The following is a 16,635-nucleotide window of genomic DNA, read 5'->3' on the forward strand; positions in this document are numbered from 1 at the left end:
CCATAGATAGTAGGGCTCTTGAAGAAATAAGGTTGCAAAATGTGATTGAATAGAACAAATTTTTCCCAGTACTAAAAGGAGGATATAGCGGGGAGAAAAAGAAGGAGAAGATAAGAAGACTCCAAAGCTATACAGTTTTCAGCAAAAAATAATTGTATAATAATCCTGTAAGTATCTTAGCAAAACATCTTCTAAAACTAATGGCGAAAAACATTTCTATCAAGAAAGGATAATACAGATGACCATATACTTCACCAATACATTATTTTAATGCAGTAGAAACCACAGAGCTTTCAAAGGAAAAGGATATAATAACAAATTTGTGAATCAGGTCAAATTAATTTTGGTGTGAAGGCAACATAAAGTTATTTTTGGATATTAAAGACTCAGGGGGTGGGACTTCCCTGGTGGTCTAGTGGCAAAGAATCCGCCTTCCAATGCAGGGGACGTGGGTTCGATCCCTGGTCGGGGAACTAAGATCCCACATGCCACATGCCGCAGGACAACTAAGCCCACGCGCCGCAGCTACTGAGCTCGCGCGCCTCAACTAGAGAGAGAAAACCCACATGCCACAACTAGAGAGAAGACCACACGCTGCAATGAAAGATCCCGTGTACTGCAACTAAGACCCAATGCAGACCAAAAAAAAAAAAAAAGACTTGGGGGCAAAACCTCAAATGTCTTTAAGGAATTAAACTGCTCAAAGATACTTGCCAAAACACCCAGAGATAATTAAAAATGAAAAAAATGGACATTTCAGTTTCAAAGAACTGTGGAAACCAGAACCAGTCGAGAATATAAGACCAGCCTACAGTTATTTAGCCTTTGGTTTCAAATTCATATAGAAAAATTATCTGTAAAAGATAATTAGAAGGTAAAAAAGAGCTATTCGTAGAAGCATAGCAGTAATAATGACCCTTGATAGATTAAAAGGCATGTAATAAAAAGGAAGACAAATTCTATAAGTAAAAAGAGAAGTTAATGCAAATACCTGACATGAGATGAATAATCAGAATCACCATCAGATGAAGAAAGCAAAAGTGAAATACAAGGAGGCTTGAGTAGCATAAAAAGTGGCATTAAGTTAATAGATAACCCACATTAAAAAAAATCTATAAGGGAGTGCTTTCTTTTCAAGTGTTCTTGGCACCTTTATAAAAGTTGACTACATATGGACTGATCATAAAGACAAATATCCTTCAAAACATAAGTTATAGCAACCAAATTCTCTAGCCACAAAGAAAGAAATGAAAAAGTTAAGAGGAAAGGTTTTATGACAGCAACCAAGAAACTCAACCACTTGGAAACTTGAAAAATACCCATCTAAGAACTTTATAACTGGAAAATGTTTTAAAAGCAAATATATTTATCACATCTTTATTAAGAATAAGGAAAAATTGCAAACCACTTGTCTATGATAAGTCGGGGGATAATTATTTAAGGTACTTGGTATGTGATCTTGGGCAAATTACTTAATCTTTCTAAACCTCTATTTCCTTGTCTGTAAACTGGGGATAATGACTTCCCTCAATGGTTGCTGTGAAGATGAAATTAGATAATGCTTGTAAAATATTTTAATCACTAAGCCAGCCATCAAGAGAACATTCAGTAAGTCTGATCTGTTAAGATTATCATTATTTAAAATTATGTTTACATTAAGTTTGCAGTAACTGAGAGACGTGCTAATGTATCACTACAGAGGGGAAAGTGCAGGAGAGTCATCTGAAATATAGTTGACAAAAACTACATAAAATGAATATGTGTAACTCGAATAAATCAAGCCTCCTTGTTCTCTCCCTCTAAGTACCACCTTACCACAGTGACACATCTAAAAGGGACAAAAATGTGACTTTTAGAAAGCCTTGAAAACAATACAGGTATTGAAGAATAGAGAGATGTGGTTCACATAATGTGTCAGGCATCTTGCAGCGAAACTTCTAAAAAGTCTCTTTGGGATGTTTCCCTGAAGAGTTCTGCCTCCATGGCAACTGCTCAAACCTGTCTTTTTGCCTCTCGGGACCCTAGAGCTTTTCCCTTCAGGTGTTGCTTCATCCCCTCTCACAGGGCTGGCCATGGCTCTCTGCCTCTCTCACGTGCATTCCCCTCAGCCAACGAACTGATCTTCCTTGGGGACCCGCCCTTTGTTTGGAGGGGAAGAGATGGGTGGGTTTTGATAAGTGAATACTTAAAATTTAATGAATTGTGCCCTTGCCATCTAAAGGGCAACAATACCAGTCTCCTCCTCCTGCAACAATACATGGAAAATAAATTGGAAGGAAGTACACTAAACAGATGCCAGTGATTGTGGCTGGATCATGGGGCTGTAACTTGTTGCCAGTTTTCTGCTTTCCTGTAGTTTCCAAATTTTCTACAGTGAAAATATATTACCTCTTTTTGGTAAACTGCGATAAAATTCACATGCCATAAAACTCACCCTTTTAAAGTGTGCAATTCAGGTTTTTTTTTTTTTATTATATTCACAAAGTTGTACACCTATTCCCACTATCTAATTCTAAAACATTTTCATCATCCCTAAAAGAAACCTTGTGCCCGTTAGCAGACATTCTTGTTCCCTCCTCCCGCCAGCTCTGGAAACCATTAATTTACTTTCTGTTGCTATGGACTTTCCTACTCTGGACATTTCTTATAAATGGAACCATACGAGACATGGCCTTTTGTGTCTGTCTTCTTCTACTTAGCATAATGTTTTCAAGTTCATCCATGTTGTAGCATGTATTAGTACCTCATTCCTTTTTATTGGCTGAATAATATTCTTAGATGTATTACTTCTATAATGGGAAAACTATTTTAAAAAAAGTAATGAGTACATAAGCATAACCCTTGATTGTTAATTCTATTAAGAGTACACTGGTACACTCCAGTAATAATAAAAAATGATTTTTGATGATAGATTAATTATTTTTCAAAATCATGTATTTAAAAAGCATAGTGAGCCTATTAAACCTGTTTTTTTCTGACTCAACCTCTCAACTAAAAAGAACATAGGAACCTAGGGCTTCCCTGGTGGCACAGTGGTTGAGAGTCCGCCTACCGATGCAGGGGACACGGGTTCGTGCCCCGGTCTGAGAAGATCCCACATGCCGCGGAGCGGCTGGGCCCGTGAGCCATGGCCGCTGAGCCTGCGCGTCCGGAGCCTGTGCTCTGCAACGGGAGAGGCCACAACAGTGAGAGGCCCGCGTACCGCAAAAAAAAAAAAAGAACATAGGAACCTAAATGATATCTTGCTGAATATCAGACATAGCAATTGAGCCAAAAGAGACAGCTGTGGACAACCAGGATACTTAATATACGATTCTATCTCAAAGAGATGAAAAATTCTTGGCTTTTAAATTTTGAGTGTTTAAAGGGAATATTTATGGTAACGAAAATGAGCAATTTTAAGAAATTGTTGGGAACTTAGCCCATGAACTATTCTGTGGCAATCAATTGTAGTTAAGATTTTTTTAAGTTGGATAATGTAGTATAATCAGCTTTATATTCATTAAGAAAAAAAGTTCCAAATTCGTTTGTATGCCTCTTGTGTATTTGTATACCTGCAAATCACAAACACATAAATATTGCACACTCAGTGCATGAATTTAATGTTATAATTTTTACTCGGAAAGGCAGATTCTACATATTCTCAGTTACAAGGGAGATAGTTTGATCAAAGCTGACTGCAGCTAGTTCATATTAAGGAAGGCTTCAGTCAAAAATCAAATTCTGTAAATGAGTGACTTACCCAGGACATAAAATTTGAAGCGGTTCAGACATACTGACGGTGCAGTGGGGTGGTGACCAGAAGTGGGGTTCTTGATCTAGGTGTTGGTTACAGACGTATGTTCCGTTTGCAAAAATTCATCAAACTGTACACTTGTGATCTAGACACATTTCTCTATGCATGTTATACTTCAATATCCTTTTTTAAAGTCAAAAATATATATAAGCAACAAAGGACACTATACATTGTTTTCAGAGGGCCTGTAGTCCTCATATGGGTGAGCCTTAGCCAAAGGCTGGATCAGGAAGCTTTGTCAAGAATTGATAATTAAAATATTGGTCAAGTCTTTAAAGAGATGTCAAAGTGCTCATCTGAGAAAGCTCATATCAAGTCTGCAGACTAGATGCCCTTAAAAATCCGTCCTTGTATAGAGAAGTCTCTATAGTCCTCTGTCATAAATTGTTCATTCCAAGTATTCTCTAAAGACGTCACTTGGGTTAGCGTCTGAAGCACCAGAAAGACCACCTGCTGCGAAACCTTCAGATATGATGACAATCAAACAATTGCATTTAATCATTGATGAGACTATAACATGTCGGTTAGGATTAGCTTATGCTCTCATTCAGGCAAATGAAGAAAACTATTCCCCCACCACCACCTGCCCCCTAGGATTTCTTAGCAACATTAGACCAGAAACACAAAAATGCTGGTAGACAAAAACCTTAAAAATCTCTTATTTTATTCGAGGTTATTGCCTGCCAGCAACGTGTGGATTCTAGCTAGTATTTTCAGAACATGTTCTTATACCCTCCAACTCTAGGTAGGAATTATTACATGAAAGATTGTACATTATTTAAAAGCAGGATGAGGCACTGTTAGTGGGAGTGGAAGATGGTATCATTATTTTGGAGTGCCACTGGCATTCAAAAGACTTTAAAATGTCCATAACTTTCATCCAGTTATAAGACTTTACTCCTAAAAAAACTATTTAGGATTACAAAAAGATTCCATTAAAGGAGTGTTCATCATATTACTGTGGAAACAAAATATTGGAAACAATTTTAGAAATCCAACCACAGGGGAGGGATTTTTAAAAAGTGTCCATATAATGGGAGAGTATATAGCAGTTAAAAATATGTTATAGGAGTACATTTATTATTTCAGTTAGAGGTTCATGAGTAACACCATTCTTAAAAATCATGTACCTAAAAAAAATTATGTACCTAAATATACACAAAAATATTTGGGATAGAGATACATTAAAATATTAATGCCAACTGGAATTATAACTGATTTTTCTTTTTTTCTTATCTACATACATATTCCATCTTTTCTATAATGAACATGTGTTATTTTATAACAAAGACATTTTACAAAAAAGTGAGGTTGGGGAGGTAGGAGAACCAGGGACTATGATATTTATGTGTGTGGGAATACATTCTTCTTTCATTAAGTGGAATTAGTGTCTATTCTTTACTTTTTCTCTGCATATCATGAAAGCTGTAAGTGACGTTGCCTTTCACATGGCAGGAAACAGCCTTGCTGCTGTTGGCACCTTTCTTTCCATTCTGAGCACCCATGCTACTCCATCAACAGCATCATCTTGGAGCTCCTGGCCATTCAGCTCCCTTGACTTCTATCAAAGGAACTAATATCTCAATAGGCCCAAAGGCACAAATTACACAGCCACTCAGCCTAGAACAATGCAGCAGGGCTACACCGGCTGCACACGAGGTGTAGAACAAGCCCACGGGAACACCTCCTTCTGTACTCTCTCCAGATCAAATCATGAGACTTCGAGAGATGTCAGTTCTCATGTCAGAAGAGAGTCCCTGGTCTACTTCAAATAAATCAATTTTGAAAAATTTAGAATCGGAAATATTCCAAAGGTTTGCCGTTGATTTTGGTTTGATACACACAAAGGGAAACAATTTCCCTTCCTTGAAGCTTCTTTCCAGGAGCCGTAACGCTCGGCTGCCAGATTTAGCCTTGGCTCCGTCTCTACCATGTCTAATATTCCTCCGTGCTATTGATGTGAGGCCAAATCGCCTCTCTATTTAGAGTGCACAAGAGCAGATGTCTTGACGAAAGGGGGTGTTGGTGAACCTATATTGAAAAGAGCCAGGAGAACGTGCTGTAATGAATGGAAGCACACAGCTTCACGGCCTAAGGTGTTAAAAGTACATTCACACGAAAGAAGCAATAGCTTCGGTCACATCATATGAGAAATAAAAGACAGGAGGGGAAATGATAGAGGAGGCAGTCAAGAAATCAGCTGCTCATTCGAATCACTGGGGGAATTTGTTTCGTTTCAAATACTGCCGCCTGCGCAAGAATGTCCTTGGTAGCACTATTTGTAATAGTCAACAACTGGAAACAAACCGTCGACAGTATGATGGATATAGAAATAATAAATTGAGGCCTGTTCACACAATGGAATATTATACAGCACTAAAAATGGATGAACTGGGACTTCCCTGCTGGTCCAGTGGGTAAGACTCCACATTCCCAATGCAGGGGCCTGGGTTCGATCCCTGGACGGGGAACTAGATCCCACATGCATGCTGCAACTAAGAGCCCGCATGCCGCAACAAAGATCCCACGTGCCGCAACTAAGACCTGGTGCGGCCAAATAAATAGATAAAATAAAAATTTAAAAAAAGATAAAACTGAAGAGCTTCTTTAAAAAACAATGGATGAACTACGGCTGCATATATTATAATGAATCTTCCAAACATAATATTGAGGGGAAGAGGCCAGACACAAAAGAGACTGCATTTATATAAAAGTTCACAACCAGGCAAAACTAATCCCTGGTATTAGAAGTCAAGGCAGTGGTTGGCTCAATTGGGTAGTGATTGAATAGAGGCTTAAGAAGAGATTCTGGGCGCTGGTGATGTTCTGTTTCTATATTCAGGTGTTAGTTAGATTAGGTGAAGGTGTGTGGTCAGTTTGTGATTAATTCTTTAAGTTATATACTTATGATTTGTGTATTTTTCTTGAAATAAGATACAGTTCAATAAAATGTTTAAAAAGTCCAGATTCCTGGGCCCTGACATGAATTTACTAAAGCTGTAGGTTGTAAATTCCTGGGGGTATTCCAGTGTATAGCAAAGGCTGAGAATCACCGGGACCGGATGGTCCAGATCCAGTGGTGCGCTGGAGCCAGCCTCTACGAGCCCACGAACCAACGGTTAAATGTCCTGTTAGAATAGGGTCAGTGTTGAAAATTAAAGTAGATAAAGTTTCAATTCAATAAAGAATACTAAAAACAAAGGTACTAAATACTCAGAACTCACTCCTTTGTATTTATTTTACTGTTATCTGTATTTTGAGGTTATCTGTGCACATTTTATCTGTATGGTGGAAATGCTATATAACGGTGTGCTACTGTACCATCTCTTTCCAATTCCAGCTCAGTCACAATGATGGCTTCAAATTGGCCATGATGGGAGTATTTATACCAGTGAAACTGGCAACTGCTTCACATCAGGGCTTGCTTTCTTGTTCTGTTGATTGTCTTGACTTAAGAAAGTGATTTAAAAGTGTTAACAATGCAGATTAAACTTAATAGCGTGTAATATGTTTAGCTGTTACATTATGAACAGGACATTTAAGGAAATATCTTATTATATTTAAAAGCTATTATCTGGTTCAGCAGTCATTCATATCTTTTTTATTTTTTTTCATTCATATCTTTTTCTTTGCGGTACGCGGGCCTCTCACTGTTGTGGCCTCTCCCGTTGCGGAGCACAGGCTCCGGATGCGCAGGCTCAGCGGCCATGGCTCACGGGCCCAGCCGCTCCGCGGCATGTGGGATCTACCCAGACCGGGGCACGAACCCGTGTCTCCTGCATCAGCAGGCAGACTCTTAACCACTGAGCCACCAGGGAAGCCCCCATATCTTTGATGAATGCGTACAGTTCTGACATATGTCTTCGTTATTTCACTTTTATCTTACTCATTAACATAAGGGAAAATATCAGACAACGTTTATATGGGAATTACACTCATCAGTTGTACCACAGGTGAGTTCTCAAAAAGCAACAAGTGTTTTGTGAGACTAACCAATTAGCTAGATGGAGTTCACAACAAAGAGTATTCTTTATTTTATTATTATTTATAAATTGTATGCTACACACATCCTTTGTCAGTAAAATTTTTAATCAACTTACGTATGCACATAAATGCATTCCTTTATTCCCCAGAGTGCTGGTTGATTTACTAGCATATCCCTTTCAAGTTTAAGATTCCATGACTCTCTATTATAATTTAAGAAAGAAGCAAACAAAATAAGAGGGGAGCCTTACAGCCTCCAAGGCGTGAGTTTCAGCATCAGATAGAGTAATGACTATACTTTAGAGAGTACAGTATATCTCACTACTCAAAATGTGGTCCTCGGACCAGTAGCGCTGGCATCAGTGAGGAGCCCCTGGGAAACACATCATCTCAGGTCTCATCCTAGAACTTCTGAATCAGAGTCTGCTTTTTATCGAGATGCCTAGGTGATGTGTATGTACATTAAAGTTTGAGAAGCACTGCTTTAAAGCACTGCTTTAAAAATAAACTTCTTAGTATGAACTGAAACTTGTATAACCGATCAGTTGGTGATCTGTAAGCATCTCGCACCAGTTGAGCCGCAGCACTGGGGAAAACAACTAATCGCTACACCGAAGCCTGAAGAAAAGGACATACATCTTGCCATTTGTCACATCTGTCAAATACTGAAAAGGGAAACTGAGCCACTAGGAAAATAAAGGCCATTCTAGGCCACTTGGCCTATTAATGTCAAAAACAGGGGGGAAAGTACAAGTAAGAAAATAATCGTTATCAGTAGCTTTCCTGCATGTATATGATGAGTAGGACACATTGCCAAAGGCTTGGTTCCTAAAACCCAAAGCAGGGCAGCAAGGGCCACATGACAAAGTGTGGTAGCTGGAGAGAGGAGTGTGATGAAACACTTCCCAGAGATGTAATTTAGGCCAGGGTAGCTATCAAGTGCTGAGGGGGAAAGGGGGAAATTGTAGTGCTTATGTATTTCCCAGTCAATAAAGCAGTCGGCAACCCGGGGCAAAGAGAAAAGACAGGGCCAATGCACAGGAAAGATTCAATACTAGAGTTAATTGAAATGATGGGAGGAAGCTCTCACATGTTTTGAAATTGAAAGCAAAATTGTTTTACTGGCAACACTATTCTCTGGAAATATTTCTTAGTTATTTGGCTGAAAACATAGTGGATACTTTGAGATGCAAAGGTCTATGTGGAAAACACGTTAGATACTTAAACAGTGTCTGGAAGGAAATGAGAGCCACAAATCTCCAGGAGGAGCTTGGTATTAGTCTGAGCAGAAACCGAAGCAATAAAATAATTCACGGAAACCCTGGCAACCCTAGACCGTGAAGAAGACAAATGTAATTGTACCCAGGCGTGCCCACGCCACTGGTACTCAGAGACGCCGCTGGTACTGAGACACGATTGGGCCCATTTTCACCCAAGAAAAAAGGTCACTGTAATCATCCCTTGCAATATCAGACTTCAGATGACTGAAGAACATTTAGCAGCAAAATGAGATGAATGCCCTTATGTGTTATAACATTTTCCCTTAAGATACCTTAGCATGGCTAGGAAGAGAACTCACCCTTATTGAGCACCTACTATCTGTTTTACATGTGTGATTTCATAGCACCCTCATAACCCTCTGACAGAGGTGATACTGTTAGCATTTTACAGACGAGCAAAATAAGGTTCAAAGAAGTATGTCACCCACATCACACAGTTAATAAAAAGCCAGAACTCCAGAGACAAAATAAAAAAGCTCCATACTTGATGAAAACAGGTATCTCAACAGAGACAGCTTGGAAGGGATCAAGAGTATGGAGCTGTTATGGTTCGAAGACGAGGCAAGACTGGTCTATATTGGTGTCAGTGAAGATAAGTGAGGCTTCTCCTAGAACCCACCTTATCTTTACATTGCTGGAATCCTCTTATCACCCACTTCTGGCTGTATATTAGGTTTCAGATGTATTTCAAACTTGATAGCTGTAATTTGGGCTAAGTTGGAGGCTTCTGAAGACTTGGCACGTTTCAGGCAGTGTTATGTAATAGAACTGAGCCCTGGGCTGGGCCTTGGAAACCTGGGTTCAGTTCCAGCTGTGCCACTTATGAACTGTAAGAGTGGCGAGTTACCTTGCTTCTCTGGGTGGCAGATTTTTTTCACCTACATGAGGTTGGATTAAGTATCCTTAAGAACCTTTCTGGGTCCATGATTCAACCCTCCATGACTCAACTGCTTACAATGGTGACTTCCATCAAAATATATTAGAAATGACCTGAAGAGTTAACAAGTCTGTCCAGACAAGACTGCTGTGTGGTTCCAGTTACCAAATATAAAACAAAACAAAACAAAAAAAACCCCAAAATTCAAAAAACCCTACAAGAATAATTACTTAACGCCTGTACTCTACCATCTGCAAGAATAACCTGGAATTTAATGTTTTTAAAGTGTTTCCCCCCCCCCCCCAGGATATATTTAAAACAAATATATATTCAAGTTCTTAGATCTGGGTACAAATCCAAGCTCTACCTCTAATTAGTTCTCTGAGTTAACATATCTGAGTTTCCCTTAGGCTTCTGTAAAATTGGAATTAATAATGAATATTAGCTGTAATGCGGTAAAGTGTCTGGCATCTAGTAGGAGCATAATAAGTACTGGTTATTGTTATTCCAGTGGTCATTAGGGGTCTGGACTACCACTGGGTAACAATTCAGAGGAAACTTCTCCACAGAGGGATGGAGCCTGAGACTGTACCTCATTAGCACTGGGAACTTGCCATTCATCTGTGTCTATGCAATAACAAACTCAGGTGCAGAGTGGAGAAATGTAATCATGCTTCTTCTGGACCTACGTGCATCTATCTCTTTCTTTCTTTGTAAAAACCTTCTAATTCACCCTCAGTGGATAAAACCTTGTAAGAGAAATGCTGATGTATTTGACAGGACAGCTGGAGGGAGGGAGTGTCTGAAGACAGGAGTGTCCTGGGACATCTGGAAAGAGTGCCTGTCAGACCCACATTTCATTTTAGTGGCTTTTTTTTTTTTTTTTTTTTGCCTATTTCCCAGTTTCTGCCCAATGCGCACAAAGAACAAAAGATTCTAGGAGGAGGTGACTTGACTTTGCTTATAAGCCCCACCAAAAAAACCGAACAATTTTGATGCTGACATGTCAATAACCAATCCATGCACATCCCATCCGTTTGAGTGACTGCTTCTTGCCCTCCCTGCCAAAGCTCTCCCTTTCCTCATCCCCTCCCCCGGCACTCAAACACTCTCCCACCCCCTCCCCCTTTCTACAAACGCCACACTTTTTGTGACTTATTTTTCCTTCCCCGTCCAAATTTTGCTTTGGTGTTGCCAGGTTGGTGGGAAGCCTGGGTGAACAAAAGAAGATGAACACAAGAACCAGATTCCAATTGCCTGTACTCTTTGAACCCCATCCTTCACATAATGAGGTTGAACTGCCTGTTTTCTAAAAGGAAGACCAATAGAAAGGTTAAAGAAAAAATTCCTGTTTTCTACAGGTAAATTTCCTGAGCAAAAAAACACAGTAAAGTGTCAAATATTTCCAGGTGTGTTTTAAGATAAGTCAAGTATATTAACCAAAGTCTCTGAAGTTCAAAAAAGCAAACAAGTGATTGCTAATTAAATTACTACTAGAGATACCATGCTCATTCTGAAGCTTCTTTCGGTGCTAACATCATATGATTCAGAGTATAATTTTACTCTTTAAGTAATTATAGGTTTATAGCTGTTATACGGATAATTTACGACATACCATGGTCATGGCTAAGCAAATATCAGTTGATAATGAGGCCTTAACCTGTAATGGGATCTTCCCAGTCTAACAGTGCTCTTATGATCTATTTTGTAATGATACACTATATAACAACTTTTACAGGACAAAGGTGTAATAGGACAGCTTATAACAACCCCTTAAATGCTTAAAAGTATCTCTTAACTAATTAAGCTTTTAGGGTTATTAGCTTGGGTTGGGGTTTTTCAGTACATTAAAAAAGATGATATAGTAAAGCTTTCTCTAGTAATCTATTCCCCATTTTATTTTTTATTATCCCTTTATATAATACCCTCTGAGAAGGATTAACAACTGTTACAAATTATTCTACAAAAAGTAGGAGGGGAGTATGAAAGGGGGGAAGGAGACGGTTGTCAACTCCGGCAAAAACTGAAAATGTCCTGCTTAATCTTTAAATACTGGCCATTTTCAGAACTTTAGCTGGTATTTAACTATTAGGTATCCAAATCTATCTACGTGGCACATATCAGACAAACTGAGGTTTCAGAAGGAATCTGGTATGCCAAATGGTAATGCTTTCTCATTGATGCTGTGAAGATTCAGACAGCTCACAATTTTGTTTCAACGCTTTTGAAGCAATAACACCTTGAGTTTGAGATACTGTAATTTAGCAGTTCTAAATGAATGCATGTCTCCCTCTTGGTTTGAAATTCTACATTCTGTCTTTCTTCAATCTCTCACCCTTTTATTATCTATCCTGACAAAAATGTGCTTGGAAATTCTTTTCCATGCATACATAGAACTGCAAAGTAGTCCCACAGGGTGGAAAATGCTGAACTTCTCGTAAATGTACCATTGACCCTCAGTTCAAACTTCTGGCATGTATGATCTTGATTTATTTTCTCACTTTTCCTACATGAATGTTTAATATCTTGTCTTTTAAATCTGTTTGTGAGATCCTTAAAACCAGAGACCCCATGGTAAAAACTTTCTTAAATTTTGACAGGGCCATGCCAGAAAGTACATATGAATACTTAATATTTTGCTGTTTTACAATACTTAAGAGAATGGAATTTATTCTTTTGTAACAGCTGTGCCACTGAATGTTACTACATAAGCTGTAATTACCAAGTTATCTCAGGCAAGTCGCTTAACCTTTCGTGGTCCCAGTTTCTCTACTGGAGATAAGATTTTTCCAATTAGAGAATTTAGGTTTTGGAGTAAGACAGCACTTGAAAAAAAATATTATTTCTTCCATTTACTAGAGAAGCAGGAATTGAACCTATTACCTAACCTCTCTGACCTTTCAATTCCTCACCTGTCCTTTGGCGACCAAGGGAGTAGTTACACCTAACAGGGATTTTTTTGATGCAGATTGAGAACATAGTATAAAGAATGCGGCACGTTACCTGAACTTTGGTTCATGCTCAAAAATGTCAAGTATTATTGTATCAATTTTCTTTCAGCTTTAGAGCGCTAAGATTAGCATAGATGTAAAATCTTAATTATCAAGCACCCAAATCCCCAGTATCTTCAGCTATTTTGGCGCCACTTGGATCCCCAAAGTGAAAATGAAAAGTCTTTAAAGAACATACTGATTCAAGGCCCATTTTAGTACCACTTTGCTCAGAGTAAATAGAATAATTTTAATAATCACTGAAATTGTGATATTCATAATTGAGTCAATAAAAACATGACAAAGACGAACCGTTTTAAGACAGATGACTAAGAAACTTGTTCTGAAATGCATGCTCAGAATTAGACACAGGATGTCAGCAATTTATGGTCATGGGTTTGCACAAAGAACACTGACCTGGCTTGCTGGAAGTGAAGAACAGAACACCCTGCTCACAGCTGGACTTACCTACACAAAAGAGAGAAATACTTTATAAATCCTACTGCTTGCTAGGAGCACATGGGGAGCCACTGACATTTTAAACATACATTGTTTTCCTTTTTTTCCCCCCAAAAGGGCAGAATCTGCTTTACTTCTGCCAAGTGTCGGTGTTAAAATGGCATTTCTTGGGGTCATATACCTCCTGAAATGGCTAGGTTAACTTTTTGCAGCATTTCTGAAAGTCTGTTTCTGAGCCTTTGGGGATGATACAGAATAAAGCATGTAACCACAAACTCAGGAATAGGAACAAGGAAAACCTTACAGGCATTTAACAATATGGAAGTCAACGAAGTGGACACGCTATTCTTCCAAAATAGCATTTTTTGGACCATATTATCATAAGTAAAAGTCCAAATGATTCTGGTTTTTACTATTTGATTACATTTGTATAGTTAATAAGTTATGCTGTTGTGCCAGTGACATCAAACTACCTATGTTTCTATTTTCACCTCTGTGATCACAATAGCCCCCATGCACTTAAATTTACGCTCCTCTCAAAACAACAATCAATGGCGCAAGCTTAGAGTACTATGATTTCATTGCTTCCGACTGAGTTTTCAAAGTCTTCCACGCTGGGATGAACAAGTTAAATCCCCTTCCCACTAATATGTCCAAATACAATCCAGGTATCTCAGAGGAAACCCCAGTTGAATAATAATTTGCTGCCCACTTCACCTGCGGAGCGGTGTGTAGACATTATGTACACTGAAAAGAGCTTGTGTTTCTTTTCTAGCAATCAGTGACCCTCTTGGGCATCTACAGAGTTACCGGAAATGAAATATAACTCCAAATTTCTGAAGAGTGTTTTTAAACAAACTTATCTGTATGTTTAGAAAAGCCTAGCGTTTGCTGCACACAGAGCCTATTGGCTATTTATATCTGCTGATAGTGAGAGCACAGTTATACAGAGATGAAAACTACTGATAACATACTTCTGCAGCTTAGAGAGGATCCACAATACGGTGTAGAATATGCAGCACTGCCCCGGTTGGTGGTGGGGAGCCCCAAAATAGTGAAACCTCAAGCTGAGCGTCTGGCTGGGGTTCAACAGAGCTGCGTGAACAGCACGGGTTGGGGGAAGTTCAAAGTCAAGGCGACTCCTCTGGTCTTAACTTCCTAGGTCTTCCTAGGTCTGGGTGCCTTTGTGTATATACCGATCTTCGTACCTTTCCCCGCCCCCAACCCCAGCAAACGTGTGCAGTCAGCTCGAAAGGCACCGCTCGTGTGCTGACGTGCAAAACCAAGTCAGAACCCTGCGCCTGGCGCTCCCCTCTAAGTTTCTGGCTCCTCCAAGTCTAAATATTGACACTGCTCCTCGGTTGAGATGTTTGATACTGAGGGTAGAAACGGCAGAGCGACAGTAGGATCGGGTGGTCCATTTTTACATAGCTGGGCCTTCCTTCCACTTCGTCTTCTGTAGTAGGGGTTGGATTCCCTGTCTGCATATCCCCACCCCCCGTTTGTCTCCCCGAAAGCTGAGCGCGCAGAGACAAGGTAAGGTGTTTTGCCAGCCCCTCATGGCAGCTCCTACTGTTGTCACAGCAACTCACAACAGACTCCATGGACACCGGCTGGTGGTGGGGAGCGCCGAACTCTGGGCTGACCGGTCAGGGGGGTGCAAGAGCCCAAGGGGCTCGGGTATCCCCCTCTGCAGTCCCACCACCGTCCTTCCAAGGAAAAGAGCCCTCTGGTCTGCGCGGCACCCCGCCCCGCCCGCCTGCAAAGGGTGCCTGTTGTGCATTTTCTCAGCTCCAAGTTAGGGGTGCGGCTGGACGGGCGCTCCTAGGAATCTCTTCTGCTTGCCTCTGATGGCGGGGCTCCCGGCCTCGCGAGACAGGCGAGGGCGGCTCCCAGAGCAGCTCGGTCCCACGACTCTCGCTCGGGACGCTGCCCGCCGCGTGGCGCGCGGCCCGGGGCTCCCACAGGCCACCCGCCGGGGCCGGGGCGGGTGGAGCGAGGCTCCGCGGCGGCCGCTCGGAGAAGTTTCACAGCATAGCGCACTCACGACACAGAACCTACCCTGAAGCCGAGCGAGACGCCAGCTCTCTCCGCCTTCAAGGGCTGGGGGAGCGGGGGGCGGGGGGGGCGCTGGCCCCCGCCACTCAGCAGCAGCCACGACTGCGCGCGGTCGCGGGTGTGCGGGGCCCCTGCGCGCGGCGCGCCGCCCGCCGCCCAACTTTGCACAAAGGCAGCATGGCACTGCCTCGCCTCCCGGGCTCGCCCGGCGCCGCGGCCGCTCTTCCCGGTGCCGGGCCGGAGGGGCTCGCCCCTTTCCGCCGCCGCCCCCCAGCCCTCCCCTTTTCCTCCCGCCCCCACCCGGCTCTCAGGCTGGCTGGCCGGCCGGGCGGAACAGAGCGCTCGGCACCCAGCTCCGCCGCCTTGGCGGCCGCCGCTCGCTCCGTGACGTTAGCAGCCTTCGCGGCTATTTATAGCCACACGGTTGGATTTCATTCATGAAACCGGGGCCTGGTGTGTCTGTGCGCTGGGGCGCGGGTTGCAAAGGTGCCTCCGCTTGACGCGGACCCGGGGGGGCCCGGCCTCGGAGGCAGACTGCCCGGGGCTGACGTGCGCAGTACCTGGCAGACCCCAGCCCCACTCGCTAGCGGCCGGGCGGGGAGGGGCAGGACGACCAGCCCCCCCCCCCCACCTCCACCCCACCCCGTCCTCTGTCCCCAGCACTCCACCCATTCCCGTACAACTGCTGGCCCTTTGTCCCAGGCTCCGGAAAAGTAAGTTGGGCCACTAACCGGCTGGGCGGCATGGTTTTCTTCCCCCAAGGAGCTGACCGGCCGCGGACTCCGAGGGAGGACATGGGCTTTTGTTTCAAAACCGAGCCCAGCTGCTGACTAAGGGCTGCGTTAGCCCAGCCTGCTCCTCCCCTGGGCGCTGCACGTGTTGGCCGGCTCCCCCCTCTGGGTTACCTTCCTCTGTGACTTGGCTCGTGGGGGTCCCCGCAGGGGGCGGTAAGGTCACACGGGCTGCCCCCCGAGTAAGTAGGCGATTTACAACCGCCTACAAATGGCTGAGTGAGGAAGTGAAATTGATTCTGGCCGCTCGTGGGTTGTCAAAATTCTTGGATGCCCACGACAGTCCGTCCTTCCTCGTGAACTCTTTCTTACTCTTCCAGGCTGACTTTGAGCTTTGAGGACAGGACCAGGGGCAGTTTTCATGCACGCACGTAAAAGGTACTTATTTAGTGTCTACATA

At 42.2% G+C, this 16,635-nt stretch overlaps 1 protein-coding gene across 6 annotated transcripts in view; it reads right to left on the minus strand.

Moving 5' to 3' along the window:
- Window positions 1-16,283, minus strand: part of RHOBTB1 (Rho related BTB domain containing 1) — a 68,024-nt gene extending 51,741 nt beyond the window's left edge. For 2 of the 6 annotated variants that reach the window (XM_027091887.1, XM_027091892.1), the window contains exons 1-2: window positions 15,448-15,774; window positions 13,345-13,395 (exon numbers count right to left, since the gene is read on the minus strand). The gene's annotated coding sequence lies outside the window, so the exon portion shown is untranslated. Of the gene's footprint in view, window positions 1-13,344; window positions 13,396-14,360; window positions 14,927-15,447; window positions 15,775-16,175 lie in introns of those variants that run through there. The other 4 variants (XM_027091888.1, XM_027091891.1, XM_027091889.1 and 1 more) reach the window with 4 other exon arrangements.
- Between the last annotated feature and the right edge of the window lie 352 nt (window positions 16,284-16,635).

This window comes from Aethalodelphis obliquidens, unplaced genomic scaffold, assembly GCF_003676395.1.
Source record: "Aethalodelphis obliquidens isolate GAN/ISIS:26980383/991018 unplaced genomic scaffold, ASM367639v1 scaffold73, whole genome shotgun sequence".
NCBI classification, from domain to species: domain Eukaryota; kingdom Metazoa; phylum Chordata; class Mammalia; order Artiodactyla; family Delphinidae; genus Aethalodelphis; species Aethalodelphis obliquidens.